Source organism: Triturus cristatus, chromosome 4_1 (genome assembly GCF_964204655.1).
Source record: "Triturus cristatus chromosome 4_1, aTriCri1.1, whole genome shotgun sequence".
NCBI lineage: Eukaryota > Metazoa > Chordata > Amphibia > Caudata > Salamandridae > Triturus > Triturus cristatus.
The window spans coordinates 166,608,727-166,614,967 of record NC_140585.1 but is presented as its reverse complement, the minus strand read 5'-3'; the positions used below and the strand labels follow the sequence as shown (position 1 = coordinate 166,614,967).

Here is a 6,241-nt window from a genome sequence, read left to right as displayed (position 1 = left end):
ATTGGAATTCACAGGGGCACATTATCAAGCCCATTATCGCCGCTTTAGCAGCAGTTTTCTGCCGCTAAACCGGCCATCATTTTTAACGCCGTCCTTGATAATATGCCCCTATGTTCTTACATTTGCATTTTACCCCATTCTAAGGAGAAAGCTGCTGACATTGTTTACCTGCTGTGTGCAGATGGACAATATCTGGAAAGCGACTGGCAGTGGTGGGAGTTCCTGTTTTTCTGTGAGTTCAGAGTGGGTTTGTGCCTGTTCAAGGGAAGCATTGTCTGCTCCCTAAACTGCTGCAGGAGTTGTACAGACGCTGGGTTGTGATGATGGCTACTGCCCTGGACCAGTAGACAGATAGGCTGGTGACTCCGGGACGAGAATTACTTGGTCTGAGTTTGTGAATTGTATGAAATAGTCAAAGATTCACTAGTAACTTTTCAAAATTTCCAGAAGCAAAGTCCCACATTTTCAGCTCTCCAGTTGGATTCTTTATACTATTTTGAAAGGCCATGGTAGCACTCATGACAATGAGTTATCTGGTGCAATATCTTTCTGAAAGCCTCTTTCACTTCATTGTTCCTCAGACTGTAAATGAGAGGGTTCAGGGCAGGAATTATGAGAGTAGGGATCAGAGCTATTCCTTTATACTGCTGTTCTGAAGAGCTTGAATTGGGGAGCATCTCCATGAAGAAACAGCTGCCAAAGAAGAGAAAGACTGAGGTGAAGTGTGAGATGCAGGTGGAGGCAGCCCGGTGCCTTCCTGCAGTGGTGCGGATATTGAGGATTGTAGCAACAATGAGAGTGTAGGACAAAATGATAACAAGGAGGGAGCTTGCAACTACTAAAGCAGATAATCCAAAGCGTACCAAGTCATTTATTAAGATGTCAGTGCAGGACAGCTTCAGGAGCACAGGGTAATCGCAACCAAAGTGGTTTATGACATCAGGACCACAAAAAGATAAACGAAATAAACATCCTACATGAATTAGAGAGTGCAGAAAGCCACCTATATATGATGCAGAAGCCAAGCACACAGAGACTTTTGATCATGATGACTGTATATAGCAGAGGGCTACATATTGCCACATACCGGTCATAGGCCATCACCGCCAAGAGTAAGAACTCGGTACCAGCACAGGAAGAAAAGAAGTACACTTGAGTAAAGCAGCCATATAAAGAGATTGTTCTCTTCTTACTAAGGAGATCAGCCACAATCTTGGGTGAGAAAACATTAGAGAAAGAAATATCCAAGAAGGAGAGCTGAGCAAGAAAGAAGTACATGGGTGTTTGTAGATGAGAGTTGCACAAAACAGTGACCACGATGATGAAATTTCCCAAAAAGGTGAAGATATAGAGTAACAGGAACATAATGAAGAGAATCACTTGCAGGCCTGGATCATCTGAGAGTCCTAACAGGATGAACTCTGTCACACTGCTTCCATTTACTGAATTCATGACAATGGACAACAACTTCAATCTGAAGGAAAGGAAAAATATATTTTTTTAAGTTAAAGTATTAAACAAATAATGACATTATATAAACATTCATTACATAAACAAATATTTAATTCCAACAAATTGGAGTTTTTACAAATTATTAGTTAACATGCGAGGTGACACAACTATATCAGAATATGCAATTAATTAACACGTTTGCTGTTGAGGCACTTAATGGTCTAGTAGTTTGCTACATTGACTGACATATGTCTTCACTGTCTAAAACATTTATAATCCTTGCTAACTTTGAGTTCCAAATCATAGTCTCGCATGTCCTCCCCTTTCACTGCATCCATGGTATTCCAGACTCCTAGGAGCCACAGTGTAGAGGGGAGATGTGGCACCCATAATCTCAAACATCAATCTCTTTGTTTGCAAATCCAAGCAGGGGGCTGGCATGAGGTGCTTCTATTGCCAATTGATGGCTGATTTTCTGTAGTGCAAATAGCACCATCATGAATAAAATCGCTTCAGTGACTCTGGCACTTTGAGACAAGTGGCCAAACAAGATCAATCCGACAGATAGGGACTGCTGGGGAAGCTGTGTACCTCACTATTACGGCTCATGGAGTACCCTGACTGGCATTTCTTGCTCTTTGCGTGTCCCTGTCAAAGTTTACCCACGCAGAGGTAGAGAATAGGACTTATGTCCACATTTTCAACAAATTGCTCTTTTTTTAAAGGAATTAGGAAACATTTAATGAGAATGATCACACCAAAATCCAAAAAGGTGTACTAGAGTTATGAATTTGGAATGTTGAAAGGCTAAAAGCTCCACAAAAAAAAACAACAGCCAGAAATCCCTGTTCACATTTGACTGGGTCATAGGTGCAATTCAGGCTTACTATGATGTAGCAGGGGTCGGATACACCAAACAGGTCAAAGTTTCTACCTTCTGATTTAGTCCGTTTTTTTTAATGTCAAAATGCTCTATGAGGGCAAGGTTGAAGGAGGTTTCCTATAAAGTCCCCTTGAACCCAGAAAATGGATAAATGAGGTCCCACTAAAGCCGGTCTGTTTGGCTGAAAAAGTTCAGCGTGCCAAAATTAAACTTTCGTGGCTGCCAAAGTCCTCTCATCTGACAGATATGTCACACCTTTGCCTGGAGAAGATTCCTTCCTTCAGAATTATTCTAATTTTGTAGCTGCAAATCTTCTAGCTGGCAAGGCCTGAAGTTATATCCAATGTCCTTCTGATGGGAGGTATCTCTGAAAGCTCCTGATGTCTCAGAAGTCCAAAATGTTCTAAATCCTACATTTTCAGAGTTCCTAGGGCAGTTCCTTTCTTCCACTTCTAAAGGGAACAGTGCTTAGGTTGGCAGGACAAACTCCTGCAGAGACCACCAGCAAGGTTACAGCTTGGGATGTCCCTTCAGTCACACAGGAGATCGGCCATCTGACCTCCGAGTCCACTTTTTAGTCCTGGATACAAGTGGGACCAGGTTCAGCCCTTCAGGTCTCCTTACAGGTTACAGGCAGCAGGTCCGCCACAGATCCAGATATTGTTCTCAGAAGAAGGTGCTGAAGTGCTACTTTTGTTTAATTTACTAGTCAGTTGGTGTGGATGACTTCTGGACAATCCTTGACCAATGAGCAAAAGGTTCCCAAGGTCAATCTTACCCAATGTTGCACCAAATCCTTCTTTCCTCACTGCAAAATCTCCCAGAGTCCACCATTTCCAATAAAATCTAACATGACAACATCGTTTTACCCATAGAGGTAGGTTGCAGCATACCTAGGGATGTGTTTAAGGTATTGAGCAGTTAGCTTCCACTCAACCACTCTAATCCGAGTCTAGGGCCACCTCCCTCCCCTTCTGAAACTAAAGTGAGAGGGCTAAAGTGTGTTTTTAGATAAAAGACTTTCTTCTCCAAGCGTCCCCTATCATTCATTATTTTAGGTTATTTAAGTTCTTTGAATAATCCTTAGCCATTTCAGCTCTCATTAATCCAGTACTGGAAGGCTATCTACAAGCAGGTCAAGGCTACCTAGTCTGCAGGGGCATCAGGCAAGGAAGGTATCCCTTTCTGCATGTTATTTTTCTGGTATATTTTTTCTCTGTAGATTTTTCCAAATCAAATAGACTATTCACTGTAGGAACATGCAAGCATTACACATTTACAGGTTTCACTTTTATATACAAAACACCCTACCTTGTGGGCTAAAAGGACAACTCAGGGGTGACTGACTTAATATTTAATCATGGGGCTTCCCTCCTGTCAAAAGATCTGCCTGCACACTAAGAAGTGCACTTTATCACACTGTTCAACAGAAATATATTATATTAGCAATCTTGACATCATCTGATAGGGTGAGTCCTATCTTAGGCTACTGCATATATGTGGGTGCTACCTTTCAGCAACCAATCAGCAAAGCTATGTGACCCTGAATTGAAGCACTCACAAATGTGTATCTCTGACCTCTGTTCCAAATAGCCTTGCATTCATCTATACCTCTTCAGCACTCACGCACACACACATCCATACACGTACATACACTAAAACTCAGACACATAATCATTTACAGATTGTAATCATAGCTCTGAAAATGATGGTGCTGTGAACTGTATTAGACATGAATTTCTAAAAAGGTGCATGCTACATCAAGGCTGTCAGTCAAACCAGTTAAGATAGCCTAGTGAATTGTGTGACACTTTGTGTTCCGTGCATCTCACTGATTGTATTACAAGTGGCAATATTAAAGTATTTCATCCATCAGAGGTAAGAAAACTCAAGTAGCAGAACATAAGTGTTGGAAAGTGGATTATTGAGAGTGGTAAGTAGGCCACTAACACAATATAGTGTACAGTAAAGGTCTCAGTAAATTAGCCCTTTGTTCAACACTTGGTAGATGACAACGGGCAATCAGGCCTAACTTAGGAGACAGGAGTGTAAAGCATTTAAAAACACCAATACATCATATTAGTAAGACACAACACCCAATAAAAATCCCACACCAATTTATAATAATAGGAAATATTTGTATGAACAAATAGACACCAAAATAACCAAAATCCAATGTGGAGAACCAGTGATATGAATTTATAAAGATTAACCACTTTATAGTGCTATAAAACCTAAAGCACCACTCTGGGGCATCTGTTTGCCCTTGACCGGGAAAAAACTAAGTTGGAGGCCAACCACGATGGAGCCCTGGGTAGACAGCCTAAGTGGTAGGCACTGGTCTCATTGTTACCTTCCCACTTAGAAACGTTTCTGGAGCTTTTTCTTCAGACGTCCCTCGACCCTCCACAGCAGTCAGGATTCGAAGAGGGTTCACGGCATGACTTTTGGTGAGGCCCTGGTCAAATCCTGGGAGTCTGGAGCTTCAAATCTTTCCATGAGATCAACCTGATATACTGTCCGGGTCGCAGCTGAAGGTAGTCTCGAGGTCAGGTCGGTCAGCTCATGGAGCTTTTTCACAAAAGTTTCTCCAAAGTTCTCGAAAGTTAAGGTGGTGCTTCTTGACAGTCTCCTTTGCAGGTTCAAAGTGTCCAATCACCAATCCAAAGGAATAGAATCTCCTAGATGGTCCTTGGGATGTCTTTATTAAAATCCTCAAAATGCCTCTGACCAAATCCTTAAAATTCCACTGAATGCACTCAGGGATGAGGACTGTTGGTGGGGAGGATGCTCTGTTAACCTGCAGCTTGCAAGGAGTCCACTCCTCAAACCTTCTTGAAGCAAGGAGCAGTCCACAGGGCTGTAGTACCAGATTGTGTAGCAGGCACAGTTGTTCAGAGTGCAAGCCTTTGAGTTAAAATCTGGATTCCAGTTAGGCAATCCTTCGTTTCTTTGTACTTTCAGGCAGCAGATCTGAGATACTATGCATCTATCACATATTTATTGAGTGTTCTACGGCGACAGGCGGGAGGGCACCTCTGTCCAATGAGATGCTGGGTGCCATCAAAAGCTATGACTACTTTCTCCAAAGTGTGATATTTTCTTGTCTCACAAAGCACTGCACTTCGAAAATCAAACATGGATGATTTCTCTCCAGAGGAGTAAGAGCTAACTAATGAACCCATAGTGTGTCTCATTTCCATTAGGTCTCCTTCCCCCTAACCCTCCTCCCTCCTAAACATTCCACCTGGCTGGGGCACAGGATTTGGGGATAGGTATGCCTGGCATTCCTTTCTGATCTGCTTTCTCTATGAGCTCAGTTTGATTTACCCAGCCCCCTGGCGGGACCCATCTTCCTTAGTTTCAGAGCTCTCTCCTTCAGATAACCTCTTATTCAACCAGACCACTTATCACCTAATCAAAGCAGCCTGGCTAAGCCGGATTAGGTTGAGACCGCGTGAAGGCTGTATTTTGTCTTACAGAAGAGAAAGGTCTATAACTTCTCTTCTGTATTAGTTCCGATAAATGATATTTACTCCTTTCCTAGCAATAGTTATATATAAATAAAATATTGCAATGTTAGCCTGTGGAGCTAAGTATCTACAATACGGAAAAATGAAACGGGCCGGTTTTCCTCACCAGCGCATATAAAACATCTTTTGTAAGGTCCCTGCTTATAGTTACATGCCACCCCACCTTGGACACCTAGGGGAGACATGAGGGGTGTAGAAATAAGGTAGATTATCACTTTTAAAGTGAAGTGCCCATACCACCAAAGTCGAGTTTGCACAAAATTTACAATTAAAGCCATTGTGCAAGCCATGCTGCATTTAAAATGACTCGCAAACAATTCATGGACGGAATGCTGAATAATTCATACATTTACCCCAGCCCGAACTGCCAAGC

At 42.2% G+C, this 6,241-nt stretch overlaps 1 pseudogene; it reads right to left on the bottom strand.

Annotated features, from left to right (window-relative positions):
- Positions 1 to 491: 491 nt before the first annotated feature.
- On the bottom strand, positions 492 to 1,422 carry LOC146853805 (olfactory receptor 5AS1-like; annotated as a pseudogene).
- Between the last annotated feature and the right edge of the window lie 4,819 nt (positions 1,423 to 6,241).